This window comes from Ambystoma mexicanum, chromosome 2p (assembly GCF_040938575.1).
Source record: "Ambystoma mexicanum isolate Mex_15411 chromosome 2p, UKY_AmexF1_1, whole genome shotgun sequence".
NCBI lineage: Eukaryota > Metazoa > Chordata > Amphibia > Caudata > Ambystomatidae > Ambystoma > Ambystoma mexicanum.
In genome coordinates, this window is record NC_090923.1 from 1251636157 (window position 1) to 1251661240 (window position 25084).

A 25084-nucleotide genomic window follows, 5' to 3' on the forward strand; every position below is an offset into this window, starting at 1 on the left:
GCCAAACCCCCCGGCACTATTAGCGCCGGATCACGGGTTTGGCGGTAATGGAATTCCCCATTCCCCACTAAGCCCATTCGGGAATGCCCTATCCCCCATTGGGCTCAATGAGGAATTTCCGTGCTCTTACCGCCGGCGGGAAATCCGCCGGCGATAATAGCGCAAATTTTCGGTGGATTTCCCCCCAGCTCAAAGCTGGGGAGAAATCCGCCGAAGCCCTGATTTGGCGGACCCTTAAATCCGGCGGTAATAGCGCGACCGCCTGATTTAAGGGTTACCGCCAAACTCATGATGAGGCCCTATAGTCCCCTAACATGTCTTCCTATTGACCCACTAACATTTTCAGCAGAAGTGGTTTCGTCCGTTAAGTACTGGTAGGTAATTACGGAAGAATAAGGTGGACAATAATAAAGCTTATCATTTTGGATTTGTGTTTGAAAGTAGAACATGAATATACAGCATGTCATAGTAAGTGCTGGCAGGGTGTGCAGTGCATGGGGCACCCAACAATGCGACTACGACACATGCGAGCACACAGCACAAATGAATCCAGGGGACGTGCTAGGTACAGTTGCTGTGACTGTGAGCTTACCATGTGTCTGTATATGCCCCGGTGTCTGTTGAGTTCACTGCCCCTGTGTGCTCCATATTTATCTGGTTTCCCCATGTGTGCCTGCGCTCCCATTGGGCCTGTGTGCTCATCTGCCTACTGCAGGGGTCTGCAATCTTTGGCTATCGGGATGTTTTGCACTACAACGCCCATCAACCCTAGTCATCTTGGTCAATAGAAATGAATTATGGACGTTTTAGTCCAAAACATCAGGAAAGCTGCAGGTGGCAGACCCCTAACCTACTGTATGTGTGCCCTTCACATACATGCCAACATGGCCCATACAATCGGGAGATGCTATCCCAGGCCTGGATTTCACTTTGCATTCTGATACTTGTAGTCTTAGGTTTATTGTGGGGTAATCCATGACTAGACTTTCCAGAATGCAATGTTAAAACCAGGACTGGACCAGCATTTCCGGAATGGAATGGGCCATGTTGGCATGTATGTCTGCATATCATGTATCTAATGTCCCCATAACTTGTGACGAGCTTTACTGCACTGGCCTGTAATTGGAGCTAATCCTCCAAACCCTAAAGCAGGGACTATGGCAGGTGGAAGCACTCAGACTACAGAGCAGTGTCAAGCTTCAGACGATGTGAGAGGTGCAGCAGTAGAACACACATGACCTGGGCAGCACACGGGTGAAGGAAGAACACTGCATCATGGAGGCATTGCCAGCGCGCCGCAAAGTGTATCTTGGATGCCTTTCTTTTAATTCTCTTTATTGATTTTACAACATGTTAAACTTTCCCCCCTACCCCTCTCCTCCACCATAGCCCCTCCCCTCTTCTATTCCCCTCTCCCCTCCCCGCCTGGGGGCTACTCTGGGAACCGCTTGTGATGAAGTCGATTCTCATAACGTCTTCTTGCACAGCTGATGAGATGCTCTAGCGCAGCGTATTATTTGCACAATAAAATGAGGCGCCCTATTCAAAAAGGGCGGTATCATAAATGCACACATTCAGCTGCCCTTTCTCAGCCCTTTGTGCCAGTCCACAAATAAGGAGGTGTTTCTGCGCTATCAATGTGTTGTCCAAATCCAGAAAGGGCATGCCCTTAGAAATGCAAGCAAAGCAACCCGAGTGCCCTGTGGCTGTTACGCCTGGGCACAGGGGAATGTGTTATGCATTGCAAGGCATGGTGCTTTCTGAGGTGTGAACCACTGCTGTCCCACTTGTATTTCTATCGCTCAAAAAAGGAAAGAAATGATTTATATTTTCTCTAACATTTCACAATGGCAGCTACTTTCTGAGCTTGTCACTGTGAAATGTGCTCCCAGCTCCCATGTGCATGTCGGCAGCCTGCAATACGCAAGTGTCAGGAGCGCGATCCTGACACCAACGCATGCAAGGGGCCTGTCCAGCTCATCATTTTCGCTGCAGCATATCCTGCTTGAAATATGCAGGTGGAAATGTGCAGGTCACCTTGACCACTAAGGTGACCTGTGAGTTTACAAAAATGGGGCATCTAAAAAACGTGCTTTCACGTCACTATTTTTTAGATGCACCATTATTTAGATATTTGATCCCAATGTGTGGAGTCACATTTTGCTCTGCATCGCAAAAAAGAAACCTCTTAATTTTTTAAAATTAGTAAGAGAGCAATAGAGTACTAACCTGATGCATGGGGACCGTTTGCTCGAACCAGCTTCGGAGGACGACAATACCCATCCACCCAGCTGTGGTGACTGTCAGGCAGGCCCCCTTTGAACCATGACCTGTGGCCTTGAGTGCATCTCATTTACGCAAGGGCTTAGCACGCAAGGAAAACTGATATCGGAGATAAATGGGAACGCACACAGAAGTGCAAGCAAGTACTGTTAGCTGTTGGAAAAACTGTTGGAAACGCTTCCTTTGATCTTTCTTACAACTACGGACTCACTCTACCGTGATCTGCTGACCGCTGACCAGCTGGAATATCGCAGAGCGGACGTCCTTTGCAGCTACACGGAAGCTGCCTGACTCTGCTCAGTGAACGTTTCATTCATTGGCCCAGTGTCTCTTAACTCCCGCCCTTGACCCCCTCCCCCTCAACGTCAAAAACGCACACGGAAGTACAAGCAAGTACTGTTAGCTGTTGGAAACGCTTCCTTTGATCTTTCTTGCAACTACGGACTTTCAGTTTTAAGGACTTGCTCTTACGCGATCTGCTGAGCAGCTGGAATATCGTGGAGTGGACGTCCTTTGCAGCTACACAGAAGCTGCCTGACTCTGCTCAGTGAAGTAAATATTGAAATTGACTTTAGCGCCTTCTATTGGAGCTTAAACGCTTACTGCCATTTTGTCAAATCTACTGTTTTGTGCCCGCCCTAAACTCTGCACTTCTCATTTGATTTCAGCGTTTCATTCATTGGCCCAGTGTCTTAACTCCCGCCCTTGACCCCTCCCCCTCAACTTCAAAAACAGCGTGTGCAGCGCATTTGCGCGCGCACACAGAAGTACAAGCAAGTACTGTTCGCTGTCTCGGTGTTGGTGTTCTGAGGTGTTCGTTATCTTGCATGCATAACTCGTCCCGTGGGCTAATCTGTGGAAACTGATTAAGCTTACATGTGGACAATCAGAAGGTGAGGTGCTTCCATTCTTTGCATTGTCTTATTGAGTTTTCTCTGACCACTGTCCCGCTATATAAGAGGATTTTGTAGACAATCAAGGGGTGTCCACCGCAGTGTTAAAAATCTATTTCTGAATCACGTACGCGCAAGTCTTGTCCCTTGACATTTTTATTGTGTGGCTCAAAAAGTTTTTGAGACTCATTGTCAGACGAGTCGAGCTGCTGCTTGTGGTTGATTTGTGATTTTGTTATTCATAAAAACCTATCCCTTGTGTCTGCAAGATGGTGCTCACGCTAAAAACAGGAATGCCTGCCAAAATAAAATAAATGTTTGTGTGGCAGCGCCAATCCAGACTCCAAAATCCTCCTTGCGCGCCATTCAGTTGGTACGCGCGTGTAAATCTGCCTCAAGCATACGCTCTTGCGCGCCTCTTGCTGACATACGAAAATTTTGCGAGTTTGGAGCTAAAATGAGGTCGGGTGTGGAGAAGCTCCAATTAAACCATACTACCAACGGGGTATGTAGTGAGCACTCTGATAAACAGGAGAAGAATGGGGGGGTGGTTGATTTAATAAATACCCCACCTGATTCTTTAATTGCTGCTGGTGCATTGGAACTCATTAAAGAACAATTGGATATAAGAGGGGGTGGTGAATGAAGTAGTACATACGGTAAAACCTCCAAAATTAGCGTTGGACTCAGTATCAATTAAGCAGGTAGAGAATGTGGGTGAAAGTGAATCTCCCGACATAGCATTGGTAAAGGTAACATCAATTACGCATACGTCCACTAATAATAGTGATAGTTGTGATGCGAATTTCCATAGTACCAGCAAGAAGATTATCCAAGAGGGCGAGAATGGTCTGAGCACTCATGATTTATCTAAATCTCCTATGATGTTCTCCCCATCGCCAAATGAGTCATCCGTTTTGTCTTGCTTCTTTACGCATCCAACTCCTCGCCGTAACCAATATACCCCGAGAAAACAAAATTTGCCTTCCAAGGGAACTTTTGTCATAGGTGTTGAAACTTCTCTCCAAACAATGAATGCAGCGTTATTTTCGCTAACTAGATTGTATGATTCTTTAGAGACCAAAATCAATGAGCAACATATGTTATTAGTAAAACTGCTACAGAATCAAAACAATGTTAACCCTCCCTGTATATGTTGCAGTAATCAAGGGGATGATGAGTTAAATGTGAAGAAAGTGTTACAGAGAATCAGGGGAAAATGCAAAACGATGAATCTGATGTATTATTAATCGATTGTTCACAGAACCAACAACTAGTTTTACAACAGGTTGCAAACAAGAAAAAAGTCACTGTAAACAACAATGGGTGTGTTGAGAAGGTAATTGAGAAAATGCAGGGGATTATAAAGGGTGTAAGCATCCCCGTAGATGAGGCTAAAAAAGATTTGGTGGAAAAATGTGTACCTGGTCAGCAATGTTCTAAAAAAAGAAGGCAAAAACGAAGAATATGGAAACTCCATCCACTTCCACTAGCGGAAATGGCCAACAAAGTCAGGATGTTGTAATTGTAGAGGAAACTGAGCCGTGCAACAAAGGTGCAACGTACCTCATATATGATAAAAAAAAACAGGTTTGCACAAACACTGATAATGAAGGCCTCAAAAAAATCGAAAAATGTCAAATCTATTCACAACTCTAATATTTCAGGAACTAGACAGTTCATTCAGGCGCTATCAAAACCCACGTCAGTCACTTCATTGGCGCGGAAAGCCATTGCCAATAAATATCGCGATGTGCTGTTGTTCAAAGCAAATCAATCCAAATTGGCCAAAATAGCGTCTTTGGTTTATGAATCTCTAGATAGCCTTGTATTATTAAGTAATCAGAGCAAAGACCCTGATACCAATCAGGTATCTTCTCTAGTAGTACCTTTAGAGAATGATACTGAGCCCACGGAGTCCTTGTCCTTAAATATAGTGAGCCCTCAAGAATTGAAAGTCTCTAATGAACCTTTGCCTGAAGTGCCTGTAAAATTACCAGGTGTGGACACATTAATAATGAAGGAATGGAAAGAGGAAATTGAGAAATCAGTACAGAGAATTGTTTCCATGTTAAACAAACCCAACATAGTGGACTCCTTTGAGAGAAATGACTCTGGCCAACTTCCCTCAGTGGCCTATACAAATAAACTGCTCCATCAAAAAGATTTGAAAATGAACTCTGCCCTAAGAGGAGCTCAGCGAACTCCGCTGAAACCTGTGTTAACGCACCATCCAATTTTACAGTGCCGCTCGCATCCGTTCCATTGTTTTGACCTTAATAGACAATCAGTTATGAATATTCTTGCGGATGTACCAGCTTTGGAAGGAATATGTTCGGCAGATATTGATCAGATAGAATTTTTACATCAAACTGACTTATCAGTGGTAAAATTGTGGATGAAATCTGGCTTTGTTAAAAACGCTTTATGGCAGGCTAGAATGGATCTGTATGAACTGGGGTTTCAGCTGTTAAACAACTCTGTAGTAGATCCACCTCAAATGTCTATGCTAAGGAATCAATATCAGTGTAAATCCAACAGTAATCTGAAGTATCAGTCCATGAATCGACAACCAAGCTCAATAAATGAAAGTCAAAGTTGATATGATGACAGAGAAATGAAACCATGTAAAAACTAACTAGTGCAGCAGTCAGTCTCCCTCTCCTTAGCCTCATGGAATACGAGAGGTTTTAAACATTTGACGAAAACTAAAGATTGCACTTTGGGAAAATTTGACATACTGGCATTCCAGGAGATATGGTTGGCCGTCGCCCCAGTATGGGACAATCATATTATAGCCCTAGTTCCTGCTATTGTGCCTGTCAAGGGGAGACCTATGGCTGGTCTTATGGTAGCCATAAAAATATCTCCAAACATTAATTTAAAGCCCTGGTCCTCTCCCAATAGTTTTTTCAATTGGCGAGGATAAAAATTGATTGCAAAATCATAGGATTAATAAACATATATTGGAACCATGCAGCAATATCAGATGATGAATTCTTTGCGACTTTGGAGGTCCTGTTGAACATGACCCTTTTAGATCCGACCTGTGATTACACAATCATCACAGGTGATCTGAACATAACTTGTCATAATCAAAGAGGTAAAAGCTTATCTGTAGCAGCTTTGAGATGGAATTTTAGAATGAATGAGCGTCAACTATTCAAGCCTGGCATCGTGGTGTTCAAACTGCCATGATTGATTACACATTTGTTGATAGGCTTCTGTTTAATAATATAACAGAGTTTTCTATTCTACCCCAACAGATAAGCGACCATGACATTCAAACCATGCATTGGTCCTGGTCCTTTCACGGGAAACGACATGAAAAATCTGTGGCAACTAATTTAACACTGAATAGTGCATTAAATAGATACAAGTGGTCTCCTCAGTCATTATATATGTTAGAATGTAATCTGCAAAGGAGTGTGAGCGACAGAGTGAATGGGAATAATTCTAGTGCGCGTTCATATGTGGAAGAAATGCAGATCTTTGCTGTGAAAAGAAATAATTCCAAGATAAGTAGCAACAAGACCCTGCATTCATATGATTCAGATGTTTCATTGCGTTAAGCGCAATATTGAAAAGACAGAAGGCAGGTTATGCATCTGAACCATCTGGACAGAGGAGCTATACTTAAATCTTTAAAATGTAAGTATAAAAACTGGTTGAAATCTAAACATGCTCTGTTATACCAACAAGAAGCAGAAAATATGCTAGATAAATTAAAATCAAAGAATTCAGCCAAGATCTGGACACTGTTGAACTTTAGACAGCCCAAAGTACAAACAATCCACCAGTTGAATCCCATACCTCAAGAAGTATGGGCCTCCTTCGATAAGTCCCTGCATGCGGATAGCAGCTTAGAGGAGGTCGATACATCTAATAAGGGCAGACAAGCAAAGGATCTGATTTTTGACCTGGATGATATACTGTTCCAAATTTCAAAATTATCAACCTCTCGTGCCCCAGGTCCAGACGGTTTATCTAATGATTAAACAACATCCCATGGCTTTGGCCAACATTTTCTTATGCATTTTTATGAAAATAGTGAGTACTCGTTGTATACCATCGTCTTGGAGAAAATCGATTACTATACCAATCTATAAAAAAAGAGGACAATGAAAATCCGGCAAATTATAGACCAATATCATTGCTAGATATACCTAGCAAACTATTTGCTAGATTGTTGTTAAGAGACCTGAATGAATCGCTGAATGATGCCGAAATGAGGGACCCAAATCAAATGGGCTTTATGCCGGGAATGGGAACGTCTATTAATTTACATATCCTGGAAATCATTAAAAGCCAAGAACAACGAATAATTTACCTTGCCTTTATTGATTTCCAGGCCGAGTTTGATTTGGTGTGCAGGAAATTGTTGATAAAGAAATTGTGGGAGGCTAATTGCCCAGAATATTTAATATTATGGATAAAGGAATTACACTCAAAAACAACTGTACAAATTAGGCTAGCCTCCGATGGAACTTTGTCAGATCCAATTTCAACATTCAGAGGATTTAATCAGGGCTGCATCCTGGCTAGTACTCTTTTCAACTTTTTTATGGCCGTGGTGCATCATGAGTTCATGAACTGTAGAGCAGATGCCCCTCGATTACCGGGTCATCCCATCCCTTGGTTGTTTTATGACGACGACCTGGTGTTGTTGGCGAAGACCCCAGGGGGTTTGCATAATCTATTGGCAGCCTTAAGTAAATATGCAAAGGCGAATTTCTTGGCAATAAACCAAGCAAAATGTAAAGCTATGATATTAGGCCCGAAGAAAAATGGTTCTCGGCAAAAGGCATACTGGGTCATTCAGGATGTAGAAATTGAAATAGTTTCTGAGTAAAAATATTTAGGCCTTCCATTTAGTAATGATTTAGGTGATAAACCGTTTTTGAGAGTTTTGAAACAGAAATTGTCAACTGGGATACACCAAACAAAAATTATACAGGCTAAATATGGTACGTTTTCTTTGATGCCAGCGGTGATTTTTCATAAACAAAAGGTTTTCCCCATTTTGTCTTATGCTACCGAAACAAGAGATATTATGAGCAAGATGACATGGGTTAAAATGGAAGGGAAATTTTGGAAATCTATCTGCGGCTTACCTGGGACAGTCTCAATATGCCTGTTAAGAGATGAATTGGGGTTAGTGTCTCTGTATGCGGTGTATCTGTGGAAAGTGTTATGCTTATATCGCAAGTACATTATGGTCACTGAAAGGAATGGTATTCAGATAACATCAAAATCATCAAATGGCGAAAGTGGATACAGTCAGTAATGGTTGAAGTTGGTATTGACGAGGAGCTCTTAACAAATAATCCTGAAAGAGCAAAAAAGAAACTATGGATAGTTGACTGGATTAAGACCAGAAATGCATGTGCAAAACTAAGGCTATTCAAATCTCAAGCCTATGCTATTAAGGAACTACACAAAATGGAGCAATATTTAGTCAAATTTCCGAATCCAAAAAATAGATCTAGTTACTTGAGAATAAGATTGAATATTTGTCTCTCAAATGAAGTTCGCTTTATGCGTAGAATGACGTTGAATGGGGATTGTAGATTTTGTAAGGAGTCATTACAGTCTGAAACCTTAAAACATCTAATTGCCGTCTGTCCTGCACTAATTGAGAATAAATGAGAATTCTTCAAACATTTGTTTGAGGAACAGTGTATTACGGATCAGGAGGTCCTTTGGGATAAATTGTACCATAGTCAACGGGCTAAAATGAACATTGCTATACTTATGTTTGTGGAGTCATTAAATCTGAAAGACTGTAAGGACAACTGTATTTTGGGGAATGTGCAATGGATGAAATATATGTATAGAATTACAATGTTTGAAGTGGAAAAAGTAAAACAAAATACTAAATAGGTTCTTGATGGAGGTGAATAAGTATATTTCCTGAAGCAAGTGTTAAGTGAAATAATCCAAAGAGTTGTGTAAAAGTATTTGATAGTTTAATATTTTAAATAGGTGATACTTTTTGTGTTAAAAGGTTTTTGTAAATTGAATGTAAATTGTATATATATGATGATTGTGATGTTTTTGTTTTGTTTTGTTTGTAAATTTTGATAGGCTGCTTTTACAGCTAAATCAAATAAATAAATAAATAAATAGGTGGGAACGGAGAGAGGAAAAGTTAGATCTGTTAAGCGTACTGGGGCAGAAGGAGAGGACTGGTCATGTTTGGCCGAGGGGGATCTCCAATCGAACATTCTGCACAGACCATACAGGTTGCTCCACCTTACTTTCCTGGAACGCGAGAGGACATGCCCACTTTCTAACAGAGGAAGGCTTTTGGGAAAGATCTTGAAAAGTATGCAGTAGTTGCCTTGCAGGAAACCTGGGCAGTGGATGAGCTTGAATGTGATGGTCGGGACCAGGTTGTAACCCCTGCAAATGCCAGCTGATGGGGGAGAGCAAAGGGTGGGCTATTTCTCAGTGTCCCAAATCATTTTGACATTCGTAAGATTGAGCTTGACTCTGTCTTTATCTTGGTGGGGATGGTAAATAGGATATGGGTGGGATCCTTCTGCACAGTAGCGGTGGTAAATGTATGAGATCCACCTGGCCAATGTCTTCATGCTTCTCCCAACTCATATCTATGCATTGAATATATGAGGCTCAAATGTAATCTTGTTAACACTCTGGAGATTTTGCGCCCTACAATGGGACTAATCAGAGAACTTTGCACATGCAGGCTGTTGCTTGCACTAAACCTTGGACTTTAAAGGCTGTTCTTTCATACAAATCACTTGGACTCCCGGTTTCTATTTTGCGATACTCGGCGCAGTGAAACTGGGACTTGTTTGTGTTGCATTTGTACTTCCCTCAGTGGAATCATACTGGCAGTATATCCACACTACCCAGATACCTGCAGCCTTGACGCTCTTTGTCTAATTTATACTTACAAGCGCTGTGGATCATGACTTTTTCTGCCAATTTGTTCTTTCCACATGTAGACTGTGCAGTGACCATTGCATTGAGAAAGCGAAAAATCTGGTATGCTCATCTGTCGCTAACCTGCATCTGTCCTTCACATTCTCTTCTTCCACGGATCTGTGTGATTACTTTGAAAAAAAAATACCGGAGCCCAAAATGCCTGTTTTTTTTCTTCTTTCTATCCATTTCACCTCATATATATACAGGGAGAGACTACCCCCGTATCCCCCACATTTATTATCACCCTAACAAAGTGCAGCATTTTACATTCGGCATTTTGAGCTTTGGCATTTTCAGCCACGCAGTAATGAGCTGACATCTCCCTCCACTCTAGCACTTCACCCATCACGGTCCCATCCCGAGCAAAGCTGACCATACCACGTCCTGCTCTTAAAAATGCCCACTTGTCTACTTATGTATTGTCCCCAGTGACGGTTCCATTTACTCCCCTGCAAAACCTGGTCAGAATGTCCCTCCAAATCACCCCATTGCAAGAAGCTCACTGCTTCCCATCAAATCTGATTTCTTATCTATTGTACGTTCTTTTGTGATCAAAAGAACAGTGTTCCTCCGGTACATAAATAAATAAATACATAAATAAGACATTTTTTTTAAATACAGTTAAACAAGGATGGTCATAGTGCCCTAAGATCGACGGGGAAGACCCCAGTGTTATGTCAGATATAATTTGGGACAGGTTAATGGAGGAAAATGATATTCCTCTCATTTATCATCTGACGAAATTCCAGGTGTCTATTAAGAAACGATTACTTTTCTTAGTAAGATCTTTCTAAACCAATATGTAAATAGATAGAATGACATTTAATGACCGAATTAATTTTGTATGACTTTAAAGGGCTTCATCACAAGTTGTGTTGTGCGGTAAAAATGTGTCTGTAATATCGTTACCAACGCATTACCGCACTGCCCAATCACAAGCATGGGGGAAAGTTGGACGATTCACCTTTGAGCTGGAGGGGAATGCCCCAACTTTCCGCCCATTTTCAGTGTTAATTGCCCGATTGAGTCCAATGGACTAAAATAAAATGGGACCTTACATAGCCACTGCCACTTGTAATCTGGTGGTAATACCGCCATGGCAAGTGTCGGTAACTGTAATTGAATTGGGAGGTATTCCGGCTGATTTACTGCCAGGATACCACCCAACTTGTGATAAGGCCTGTATTGACATTATGTATGATGTATTATGGTGCTGTTACAAAAAGCCAGATGGACTGTATTATGATTAAAAATAAAAAAGCAACCTCTTCCGAAATGGAACAGTCGAGCCATACCCCCTGTTAGAAAAAAGATTGTTATAAGCGTTTCGAAGGAACAAGAAATGTTTCAGCCTGATTTTCAAAGATTTTCACTTGAGCAAATCAGGGGATGCCCTGAAATTTGCCTCCCATACCTGATACCTGATTCACACGTTCTCAAACATAAGCAACTCTGGAGCTGCCAGGAGCATCAGTGGGGTGCTCGCGAGCACATCTTTGTGAACCGCATTTGCACATGAGCCTCTCAAAGATGCTTCAGGCAGCTTCGGGTTTGCTCCAGTTTAATGTTCTGTGAATAAAGTATAAGCTGGCAGGAGCAAATCTGAGAAGTTCTGGACATTTCATGGAGATTTTAGTCAAACATCTGTTGAATAGAGAACATTGGATCTGTTCCCCATGACAGGCAGGTCAGGTTGTCAGAGGAAACACAGTGGCACTAGGGACACCATTTGAATAGAATTTGGAAAAGAAAAAGTGGCAGCTAAAGCCGGCTGGTCAGAGATAGCGCCGAGATCTCTATGCAAACACAAGGCGAACGAGACATTATTGAGAAGGAATGCTTAGTGATATATGATATGATAGGTTATTTATAACGCGCTTAATACCCAGAGCTTTCTAAGTGCGGACCCGGGGATCGGACCTGTGTTGCTCCGTGTCGTCTTGCTTCCAAGGTGAGCACCTTGCCCCTGAGCTATCCTCCCAAGACAAACTGAACACCATTTGTACGAGAACTGCAACATGTTGACTACATAGGCCTGTCATGCCTGGGCAAACTTGACTCAAGAGACATTATAAAGAAAACTGAATTGCATTTTAGAGAAAAGAAAACTATGTCACCCCAAATAACCACAGGTGAGTGTTTTATGACCAAGCACAACATAAGGGAGACAAGTGTGGGAACAAACGCATGGATTGCATTTAATTTACGAGACCACAGCAACATGTTTCATCCAGAGATAGGCCATGTTGTGTGAGGGGGTCACGACCCAAGAAAGACATCACTGGTAGCAAAGGCACTGCTGGAAATGCATTTAGGAATGACAGCAACATACAAGAGCCCTCATTCCAACCCAGGCGTTAAGGGTTTAACGGCGCTGTCGGTGCCGTTAACCCTTAACACCTGATTTCCACCTTAACGCTTGCTTTTAGCAGGCGTTAAGTACCAAGGCGCTAAGCGTCCTTGGCGCTAATTACGGCACCGTAATTTACGGTGCCGTAATTAGCGCCTTCCCCACTCCCATTATGCCCTATGGGGCAAAAATGGGAATTGGGAAGGGTAAATGGGGATTGGGGATTTACCGCCCCACTCACCTTGGAATGGGGCGGTAAATCCGCCATCCACCATGGTGTAAACGGAGTAGGAATGGAACTTACCACCTGGGTTGGAATGAGATGGTCTGCAGTCTGGTACGGAAGGAGCACACTGTTTGAATTGGATTTGCAGCAGTAGAACATTTTCTAGCAGGTCTGCAGGCTCTAGTTGTCTAAGCAAACACGACTTACAAGGAATCATGAACGACCAATTATACTCCCTCGGCAATGCCCTTCTTTGCAAGAGGTTGCCAGGTCGAGTAGGGCATGGCAATGGGGTGCAGCGTGCTGCTTCCTCATATCTAGGAAATTGTGCAGTATACAGGTATCTGAGTGATGTGTGATAATGTTATGCATCCTGCAAACTACTAGAAGCAAGCCACGGGAAAGTGATCAGCATTTCCTCCATCACTGCAACGATTGCAGTACCCAGCTGGCGGCGCCAACGGCTACCGCCTAGAATATCCCAGCCAATCACTGCATCAGACAAGGCATTGCAGCCAAACCTGGTGATCAGTATTTTATGAGGGAGAGGAGCACATGCGTGAGGGTTTGGGCTTGGAGAGGCGGCAGGTGAGGATTACGCCACTAAATCTGGAGTCGCAGAGGACCCACCTCGAGGATGTGCTACCCCCAGCTCAGGGAGGCTGAGCAAAAGAGCAGATCGTCTTGATTCCATCCGCACCAACTCCACTTTACACGGCCACTCTTATCGAAGCAGGTGCTGTCCACCGCCAAGCTATAGGGTATGTGCCTCCAACTAGGGAAAGGGCGCAATCGCTCCTCCAGGATCAAACGCCACAGACGCAGAGGGTCGCCGGAAGAAATTGCCGTCCCAGAAGCCTGCAGAGTACCAGAATTCGCTGAGGGCAGGTCCTTCTGGATGAGCTCTGCACTCATGTGTGCACTCTGTTCCACAACCTGCTGGTTCGAGAGGCAAGCCGGTGTCTTTACATCTTCCGGTGGAACCATTGTCTCTTCAAATGACAGGGGTGGGCCTTGGTGAACACGCATTCGCTTCTCATACACCTCCCACTGACATGAAGATGAACTAATCAAGCAAACCAAAGAGTCCGTCATAAGGAGTACATCATGTTAAACACCTAAGGAGTTACAGGTCATTTTAAATCAACTGCCGGTATTTGCTAAAGAGCATGATTTAAGAATTAACATCATCAAAACCGAAATCCTGGCATTCCACTAAAAGAAGAAGAAAGAAAATGTGCATGGTGACTAAATGGGACTACCATTGAACAGGTAATTAGTTACAATCACCTTGGAGTGATTAAAGATAATCAGCTTATGTCTAAACTACACATAGGGCCTCATAATGAGGACAGCGTTAATGGCTAATGCTACCGGCGGGTTGCCCCCGTCCTTGTAACACCGAACCCAGCGCCTGACTTCCCGGTACCACCGGGACATTACAAGTAGCAGCGGATCGGGAAGACAGGTGCGGGAAACTGTTAGTCCCCATTCAAGTAGGACTCCACAGGAATGGGGACTCGGAAGCACCGGCACCGTTGCTCACGGTGCCGGTGCTTCCTTGACAACTCTGCTTTCTGGGACCGTTGCAAACGGCAGGTCTGACTTGCCGGGTTCAACTGCCCTGGCTGGCAGAGCCGCAGTTTGCCAGTCCAGAAAGGGTGCTGGTAAGTTGCAACTGGCACCCTTATTTCCGGACCGGCAAACTCGGAATGAGGCCCATAGAGAAGCCAGAGCTTGAAACTCTTCAACTACTGGGTGCAATAAAAAGCTTTGCCACAAGGCATGCAGGATTCTCACTGGCATCAGTTATTAAGGTTTATAAAATGAAAATTGTCCCTAAAGTGGCCTATGGGAGTATTGTCTGGGGCCAGTAGCGTGTGAAAGCAGAAGAGCACCTAGGATTGCCCGTAGAGAGGCATACTCTACCCCAACCAACGGTATCCACACCTTTGTCTGCCAGAGGAAAGAAATGAATTGAGCAAGCGAACGATTACAGGATGGGAAAGTGGGAAATAGATGCTACAAGCACAGGAAGGGGGGGGTGCAGCGAGGGAAGAATGTTCTCTGATTGGCTGGGTGCATGCCTGCCCTGTTAGGCGGACCGTTGTTCTGCAAAAGGGAGGAAGCAGATATGTCCTAAAGTCCTGCGATTATTGGGTTGTGTTTCCAAGGCAGGTTTGAAGCACTGTAAATGAGTCCACAATCCATTGCTGGACACATGAGGGGCTTGAGAGTGTCCTCAGGCAACATGGAAGTCTGGCGTACCTGAGATATTTGCTGCAGCCCGTATGGTCCGTATGTCATCAATTGTTAAAGAGCATGAAAGGATTTGTATTTATGGAATGTGTGCAGTAAATTGCCAAACCACCAGTTAAAGATGTCATTACACCTGCTGGACCATCCCTGTGAGTAACATAACACAGCGAGTGACTATACTAAGGGCCACAGCAGAATGTTTACCAGGATTCCTTTGACACCGTCTCAGGGACAGCTAAAGAGAAATCCTATGCTCCTTTGGGGAAGCCATCCAGACTGCCAGTCGGTGTACTATGGCAATCGGCAGGTTTCTTCCATTATTGCATTTTCTCATCTGAATCTGCTTAAAGCAGGCTGCTATACTAAGATCATCGTCATCTTTCCTTTTCCCAAGCTTAAGGGAGAAAGTGGCTACATACGTATCTGCAGTTGGAGCAGCAGGAAGACATGTTTACACTGTGCAAGAATACACTGGAGTGGTGCTTGAAACAAAAGCTACTCAAGCGGAACTATACGTCACGGAATATAGCATTCAGGAGGACATCATTGTATGTAACAACACGCTTATGAATGTTGCACCAAATTTCCTTTTTTTCGATTTGTTTTTATATCAGAGTATCACAAGACAAACACAACCCTTCTCTCCTCATTCTCCTCGCCTGGCCTAAATTATTCTCACCATTTTTGCTCCATTCGTTTTCAATCCCCCCTTTATCTTTCGGAATGGGCTGCAGGTGATCACAGACTCAGGATCCCCCACCCCCTCTCACCCACCACCTGCCCGCCACATGTCTGCTCAGCAGGCGTGTGTAAATCCATTCTCCATGCACGGCTGATGATGCGCCGGGCCTCCTGAATCATTTGACCTCCTCCTGCATCTCCATTGACCCTCTATCGCGCACACACAAGGCCCAGGCACTCGTGACGCACTTGCTGGCGTTCTGACAGAAGTGCGGGTTGCTAATGGGCACAGGTGTAATAGGGCTGCATGAGGGAATAGATGCACAAATCAATAACGGCCTACCATCTATTGTCCACAAGCAGCAGATGACCTCTGATTGGTCTTGGGAAAACCAAACACGTGGCCCATCCCTCATCTATCTCTTTACATTGACTCATTATCCCTGAAATGGTGGCTCTGTGTCCTTCTTGTACAGCTCTTTTCACCACTTAAAGCCCTTATAATGACAAAGGGCTTCCTGGAGAAACTGTGCAGGTGGTGGGGCATGTCAATCCTGAAATTATTTCTGATGCTAGTTGGAAATGGTGCATTTTAAACATTGACAGCTGGTGCATTTTTTGAAGTGGTGGGATGTAATTATTGTCCTTGTATTGGCCTCATTTTCACAAGCTGCAGAAAACTGCTATAACGACTGTTTACAAGTCTGTACAAGTGTGCGGTTGGTCTTTATGCATCATTTTGATGTGTTTACAGCCAAAGTAACGCATATAAAAGACAGGATTTCGGTTCCAATTTGGTCACTGGCCATGCTCACAAGCGGCTGCATGAGAATGTGTTTGATGTTTTATCTGGATATGGAATAACATACTAAAAAAATCTGAGATCAAGGTAGAGCTAATTAGGATATTTAATGTATATTATTTTATTGAAACCATTGTGTACTGACTATCCTTTTGGTTTTTACTTTCAGATTGGAGATGTTTTCTAACTCTAATTGCCAAAGAAGCATGTGCCAAAAGATTTACATCAGCCAGAGAATGTGAGAAATGTGTTGGCTTAGTTTCTTGTTGTGAATAGACATTTGTAATCACTTGTAATCCCGGGATCGGTTGATCCCAAGGAATAGGGAATGAGACTTTGTAAACAACCTTCTTGATTGTTAATTTGATCATTAAAAGATATAGGTCAAGTTATCAGTCGGTTCCAGCGCAGACATTTTTCCCAGAATCACGGTGCACCAAGCCAATTTTGGGATTCTGCGTGTATTTCTCATGGAGACATCAACATTTTTGTAGAAGGATGGATTTAAGAGATGCCACCTTCTCTATGCCATTAACCATAAATCTAAACTCCTCTACCCTACTGCCATCTCTTCGACTGCAGTGTGTCCTAGGCTGTTGCATGATATGTTGGAGGCAATTTTCATCAAGTGTTTGTCCAGGTTATCTACCAGAGTATCCACATTGGAACTTTCCTCACTCTCTTTAGTGCTGCAGTATGATACGGAAAGTCCTTCACGTTGGACTGTAAGGCATAAGCTTCAAATTTCAGAGCCTTAGGGCCAAAAAAAGAGGCAGTGTGCGCCTTCTTTAGTGTGGACTCCATTCTTGTGTAGAGGTAATCACCTCAGGAAGCATCCTCTGATGACACTGTGGGATGACTGGAAAAACAATTAAAACCTTCAGGCAATCAGGATTTAGGAAACCACTCATCAAAGCCCTGTTGGTATCCATCTTGGGCCAATGTCCTAGAATCATGGGTGTCTGAGAGTAGTTCCACTCCTTTAGAAAAATATTCTGTATACTTTGTAAGATATTTATTTTAAAAAAGCCAGTCAAGAGATTGGCTTTAGTCCTGGGTGAATCTGCCTCTTTTTAATTTGCGTAATTATCGACACAATAGATATCTATATTGTGACTATTGCAATATATAATAAGATTCTGTGTTTTCTCAATTGATATCTTTTCCTGTGCGCCAATTACTGTATTTACTTTTGGTTGGTTGCTTGGATTTTTGACAAGATCACAATCTACAGTCGATAATTTTTCTCATCATTATTTGTTTATTTCTTATATTTTCCTTTCCGGTTTTCCAAAGTTAAAATATATTTCAATAAACTTGTAATTTCACACATATCACAGCATTTTTTCTCTCTACACTTTTTTCACCATTGTTTTCACATAGATCTTCAGGAGAGAAGCCTGTTCTTAATTCTATTTGTTTTTTTCATGTGGAGTAAATGGTTATCTGCTGTTAAAGCACAGCTTAATAGAGGTGATTCGCTTGTCTCTCTCACCGACGTTTTGCGAATTATTGTGCTAAATGTAAAACAGAAGGTTTTGCCACCAAAGAACTCCGCAGTTTGGCAAACATTGATTTCTAACATAACACAAATTCAAAAGTCTAGGATTTCATCACAGTGATGTCTTGGGTCCCAAGCACAGAGCAAGGAAATTGCATATGTATAGTATTTAACCTGTATTCTTTTTCAATGACTGTACTTGCTATCTATTTTGTTTAACCAAAAAAATGAAAAATGTAGGGGAGAATCAAAGCCTCATTTAAAGTACCAATGTCTTTTGCAATGTTTTCACTTTACTGTGAATAACGCTGTGATGTATTTAAAACTCACAATGAACATGCCTGAACATATTGCCGATGAAGATTGTGGTAACTTGAAACTGTCCAAAAAGTAACATATTTAAAGCCGAACCCCAGTTCAGGAATGTAGATCACAAGACAGAGGACACAGTGAACTACTGATATCTACCAATATCTACCAATTTCCAACTGGTTCTGAAAGCAACACTTTATAAAATCCCAGCCAAATTCTGGCAAATAGACAGCTTCACATACATCACTTCAGATCCCCTCATAAAATCCATTAGTTGAAGTCATGTGATACTGTATCTCATCTCCATGTACGAAAGCAAAAGAAGCATTGCATTGGCATATTTTCACATGAGGAAAGAGAAGATGCAGAGGATGTATAAACAGTGACATCTGCAGACCGAAGTCAGTATTTCTTTCCTGTCAGATCTGAGTAGAAATAATGACTAGCATTTTTAATAAAAAATGTAACATCATATCCCTATGAAGGAAGCTGTTAGGAACATGAGATTAGTTGCAAATTGTTGATAGAAAATATATCTGTTCGCCCCATAAAATGTGCATGTGGTATCATGGAATGATTTAGAGATATATGCAGCGCTTAGTTTGTAAAACGAAATAAATGCCCGGCCCCAAGTATTTTCTAGTACACCTGTGATGCATTGGGGAGGGCAGTTCCCCACCACTGCTGCCAGCAACCATGGCTGCCCCCCAAAGTATCAACATATGGGATGAAAGCAGTATCTTGACCCGGCACATTGGGGTTGATGGTTGCACTGCCTCTGGCAGATTTGCCATTTACAAATACCAATCAAAATAACATAAATTAACAAACATACTGGTTATCTACTGAAATGAGACACATCGTTAACATTTTGGTATGATTCTATAGATGGGAAGTGCAACTTATTGGTGACTAGCCATAGAAAATTGAGCAGACATGCTTTCTTCCTATGGTACATGATGTGCTGCTTGCTGTCCTGTTGTTGTCTACCCACTCTGCTGTGGCAGGGCTAGCATTTATTACAGTAGCAGAGTTCAAGCTCATAGCATTGTCACCTTCCAACTCATTGTTATTCATGAAAATGGATAAATAACACTAGCGTGGGTCATTAGGTACATAAATTATAATGAGCCAGCCCAGGATGCAGACACCTGGCCAGTGGACACTTTTGTGGCATAGCATATGCCTACTACTGACTAGAAGTTAAAAATAATAGAGTTTGATCATAATTAAGCGTCTGAGACAATAAGCAGCAGGGCTCATAAATTAGCGTCAAACGTGCCCACAAATTTAGCACTGGATATATGGAAAAAACACTTAACTCTGAAAATATCCAATGCACCGAGACATATAATGTCTTGAATTCTACCTCTTGATATGTAGATTACAGTGGTGTCCTTTTCACTAATATTGCAAATTCACAGAAACAAAACTAATTTTACATTAGGAGTGAGTTTACCCCTCCATGTGCAGTTAATTGGACTGGAAAAGCAGAAGAATATATAATAGCATGCACACAGGGAGGAAAGTTAATTGAGAAAAGAACATTGGTAGATCCCTGGGGGTAGCCCGAGAGCCCCAAAGTGAAAGCTGCTGCAGACAGAAACACTGCGGCATGGAAACACAACCACGTTGTGTTTCTGCCCACAGCAGCTTTCACTTTGGGGCTCTCGGGCTCCCCCGTAGCCCGAGAGCCCCAAAGTGAAAGCTGCTGTAGACAGATACACCACAGCATTTCAAAACACCTGCGTTGTGTTTCTGCCTGCAGCGGCTTTCACTTTGGAGCTCACAGGCTCCCCCCGGGGAGCCCGAGAACCCCAAAGTGAAAGCTGCTGTAGGCAGAAACACTGCGGCATGGAAACACAACCGCGTTGTGTTCCTGCCAGCCTTGGCTTTCACTTTGGGACTCCGGTGCTCTACCGGGGGAGCACCGGAGACCCAAAGTGATAGCCACGGCAGGCAGAAACACAACACGGTTGTGTTTCAAAAACGCTGCGGTTTTTCTTTCTAAGTTTCTCAGGCTCCTCCAGCTGGGAGGAGCGTGAGAAACTTAGAAAGGAAAACCGCAGCGTTTTTGAAACACAACAATGTTGTATTTATGTTTGCGGTAGCTTCAGCTTGGAGCCCAAGCTGAAGCTACCGCAAACATAAATACAACATTTTAAAGCTGCGGTTTTATTTCTAAGTTTTCCGGGCTCCTGCAAAAACACAGCTTGTACTTATTTAAAAAAATAAATAGCACTTACTGAGATGCAGCTGCAGCTTTCCTGCCTGTAGTCTCTGGTCTCTGTCCTCCGAGTCCGGCACCAATGAAGCAAAAGCCACCCAGTGGTACCTTTTGTTTACCACAGCTGGCTGGCTTTTGCTTCATTAGTGCCGCAAAGCACATATGGACTTAAAAATATATATATTTTAGATATTTGTTGTATTATTGGCATCTTTTTGGCCAATAATATTTCTGACCGCACCATTCCTTTACGACCTTTTCTTGAGTCTTTTCACTGTGCATGTGGGCTAGTAGCATGTCCCTGATGAGTATGTCAATGCCATCATCAAAGCCAACAAGTCACACACAGAAGGTCATCTGCTTGTTCATGAGCTCTTTGCATCATAGTGTAGAGCTTTATCTTGTGAAAAGTAGTATTTTCCCTGCTGCCAATCTTCTTCTTGCTTATTCTTAATTAAAAATATCTTGAGTATCCGTGCTTTGTTTGAAGTCTTTCCTTGAGTGTATTGCACATTTGTGGCCGTCCACCGACAATGCATTTAGGCACTTGCCCTTCTTCCAGCTTGGGACAGAGATTAGGATGACCAGTTTTCCAACATAGAAGTAGAACTACAGTTTGAGAGTGGCTGCAGTACTACACTTCAGCAGTGGGAAAGGTGGTGCGGGGGCGGGGGCGTCCTTGCATTCCCCTGGATATGAACTGTGCAGGTTTAGCTGTGATTCTGACCATGTTAAATATGTTATGCGGTGCATGCGGCTGTTACCTGAAAGGTTGCATAACTATTATGTTGATTTGTTGGTAAACAATCACTGCATTCCATCTCTTCTGTGTTTGAGATCAAAGATCACGCCCATTCTTGTTGGCAGCACAGCCACGGACGTGAGGATGTATCCTCTTGCTGCAGTAGCAGCGCGGATTAAGCAAGTGATCGACCGACCCACTCCCAGAACCAGGTGTTTTTTTTTAGTATGTGGATGGTTGGGTGGAGGGCCCAATTCCTGGATGTATAGTCACTGTAGGCAGAGTCAACTCCTCCCATGGCCTCTATGGATATTAAAAACAGCAAGAGACACTGGGCCAGAATCACAGAACCTTTTTTAATGGGTTAGCGCCATTATAAAATTCTTCATTGAATCAGGCCCACAGATTCCTAGGATTTGGTATCTTTCTCGAAATTACTGGAAAATGAGGGGGCTAGTGTGTAGTATGTCTGTTAACGTGTTGATCTTCAGTAGCCTACAGGGCTGATAGTCCTGTACCTAGTTGCCACTTGTGTATCTGCAGGCAAGGAAGCCGACTGAGACACTGGATGCTTTGAGCAGAAAAATAACTAGTTTTATTTAGTCTTTAGTGTTAGAGAGAATTCTAATTTCTGTGTTAATTCCCTTCAACCCCAAGCTCTTTTGCTGGACTTTGGGACTTTTTAATTTTAACCCTGGAGTGAGTGAGCACTTTTTCTCACTCTCTCATGTATTTTGCCCTGATTTGGTTTATGTGTTTCCTTTGTTTTTGGAGTCTGACAAACTCCATGGGCATCTACTTTTTGTATGGTGACAAACAGCACCTTCAGTGCAGCGTCAAAGAGAAATCCTTTAGATTTCTCATCAGGTTTAAATACCTTTTCTTGTGTGAACTACTGTTCCCAAGAATAGTAAAGTCAAATTGACTTTACTTTTCTCTTTGTAGGTTGAGCACACAACATCTTATGTGGAGTGCTGGGGGTTACTTAGTAGCCCCTTTTCCTACCTACTAATGTAAAACATGTTATGTTACCCTCACTACTTTAAATGGCTGGTGGCAGTGGTTTAATTTTCTTACCATTGTGTTTTTCTACAGGAGGCTGAATCCTCAGCTGCAGTATAGCACCCATAGGTGACAATTTTGTCAATATGGTGCCGGTCTTCTTTTTTCACCATTTTCTGTTTGTGAGCTATTTTTGGGGTCTTACTCTGTGCACCAAGCCAGGTTTGAGCTCTTTGTTCATTTTGCCTTTGGCAGGCTTCAGTACTGAAACCCGCCTCTGGCTCCAGAGTGTCTGAAATGGCAGGAAGTGAGGAAGGTTCCCGAAACACCCCTATCCTTTGTCTATAGGAATGCCTGAATGCACCCAGTCCTGATTGACAGAGACGACCACTGGGAGCAACCCGATGAAAAAAACGTGAACAAATCTTGCTGCACGCTCCTGGTCCGTTGAAATGCCCAGTGAAGTCCTGCTGCTGCGCTGAAACTCCTTTATCTAATCGACAAAATAAGCTACGGAAGAGACGATTTCTTCCCTTGGGTTAGTGGGACCAACTAACCCCGAGACAAACTCCACTGGCCCACCTTTCTCGACTGGCTGTACTTCTTTGCTGCTGCAGGAACCAAGTGCCAGGAGTCGAGCAATCCATAGTCGAGTGCAACATCTGTGATCTGGCCAGAAGCTCCAGGAGTCTCCCCAGGACCCTCCAGAACAAGGATGACCACAGCTCGAGTACCCTCACCAGAGTGCAGCACTCAAGGAGTGAAGGAAACCCAACCGGTATCCAAGATCCTTCACCATGCCTCCACCATGTATCCACCACGTGCACCTCAGTCATCACCTCCCCTACCTACGTAGCACTGACACTACTCAGACTCAGGTCTCACAGCAAACCTGCACAACACCCGAGTCACACCAGGCCTACGGCCATTAGAAACATTACTCTGTGCACACGCTCACCATGCCTTCATGCCTCCACTTGCAATAAAGACAGTTACACCATTTCCTTCTCTGCAGCCTCGGCCACAATGCCCCCGTGTCCACCAAGAATTGCCCCTCATCCGTCGACAACATTGCCTGCCTCCCTCTGAACCAAAAAGAACACCCCTTCCCCCTCCATCAAATGCACACTGACAAACTCACGCTCTACCCGCACACGCCACAAAAATCCATGACCTCCTCACTACCCATGACCTCGACTTGTTAGCCATTACTGAAACCTGGCTCCATGAAGCAGCTGGTCCTGCAATCTCACTAGCTCTCCCATCAGGATATTCCATTCTCCAACAAGATAGACAGCTGAAGAAAGGAGGAGGAGTGGAGTAGCCCTGATAAACTAAAAAAGCTCTCTCCATCTGAATAGTCAATACCCATTTGGCAGGCAATGCAGATACCATTTCTGCCAAACTAACTACCTCACTTAACTGCACTATTAACATGTATCTCGCCTACCGGCCCCCAGGCCCGACCCCAGACTTTCAAGGACACCTACTCCACCTACTAGGAGATAACCTCAAAACCTTCACCAAAATGATTCTATTTGACCATCTCAACCTGGGCTTAAATGACCCAAAAGATACACTCGCCAAAGAACTGAATAACATGGGCTTTGTGCAAAGAGTCACAAACCCTATTCATTGCAATGATCGCACCCTGGACTGAGTAGATGACCATAATTGCTCTGCCACAGTCAGTTCAGACACCCCCTACCCTTGGACTGACCACAACCTCATACAATTCTTCATTCCCAGAACTCCCACCGCTAAAACACTTACCTATGCACCCCCAGCATGGGCTACAAGTGCACGCAAACTAACTAAGGACAACCTCCTACCCTTCCTTGAACCTCCCACGTTTAAACCCCCTTTCTCCAATGACCCTAGCATATTAGCAGATACCCACAATGACACCCTTGTAAAAGCTATGATGCCACAGCCCCACTCTAACTAAAAAAAGAAAAAAAGTTTATGCACACCAACTCATGGTACACAGCTGAACTCCAGGCCCTACGTAGCTCTAAACGTAGTGCCCTCACCAAGTGGAAAACTAACCCTGGTGACTCCAGTAAGGATGGTATCAAAAAATGATCTGCTTAGTACAAAGAAGCTATTTATAAAGCTAAGTCTAACTCCTTTAACACAAGGATATCTAACACCAAGTCTCATCTTAGGGAAATGTTTACCATATTCAGAGACCTGGTCCCCCCCACCTCAAGCCCAGATGACTTCCCTAAAGATGAAGCCTGGTGCTCCAGTATACAATCAGCACTACTCAAAAAAATATAACTTCTCCCAAAAAAAAAATCCAAGCTCAACTTGAAGCCTTGTCCAACACAGACCCTCCCCCCTCTCTTGGTCACTCCTCCACTCACCCTGATAGCAGCCTCGTCTTGTTCCGAGACGTCACTGAATCAGAATTCTTAGACCTCCTACAACACTTAAAACCATCCATTTGCAAAGGGGACACCTGTCCAGCAAACATCATCAAGGAATGCGCTGACTCCATTGAACCTTTTTTAACAGCCTTCATCCACGCCTCATTCACCTCAAAGAAGCATGGGTGCACCCTCTTCTAAAAAATATCCCTGGACCCTACCTCCCCTAATAACTACCGACCCATTACCACTGTCCCCTTTCTCCTAAAAATCCTTGATAAAGCAGCTCACAACCAAATACAACACTTAATCAAGACCAATTGCATCCTCAGCAAGAGACAGTCAGGGTTACGCAAAGGCCACAGAACAGAATCCGCCCTCCTTGATCTCTAAAATCTAATAACAGCCATCATGGACGAAGGCAAACTGCCTCTTTTCCTACTTCTAGACCTCTCGGCTGCCTTCGATCTTGTGGACCAC

At 43.4% G+C, this 25084-nt stretch overlaps 1 long non-coding RNA gene across 1 annotated transcript; it reads left to right on the forward strand.

Annotated features, from left to right (window-relative positions):
- Positions 1-2667: 2667 nt before the first annotated feature.
- Positions 2668-19998, forward strand: LOC138567394 (uncharacterized). The gene is made up of 3 exons (XR_011302195.1): positions 2668-2835; positions 2952-3176; positions 16618-19998. It is a non-coding gene; the product is annotated as an uncharacterized lncRNA (long non-coding RNA).
- The last annotated feature ends 5086 nt before the right edge of the window (positions 19999-25084 follow it).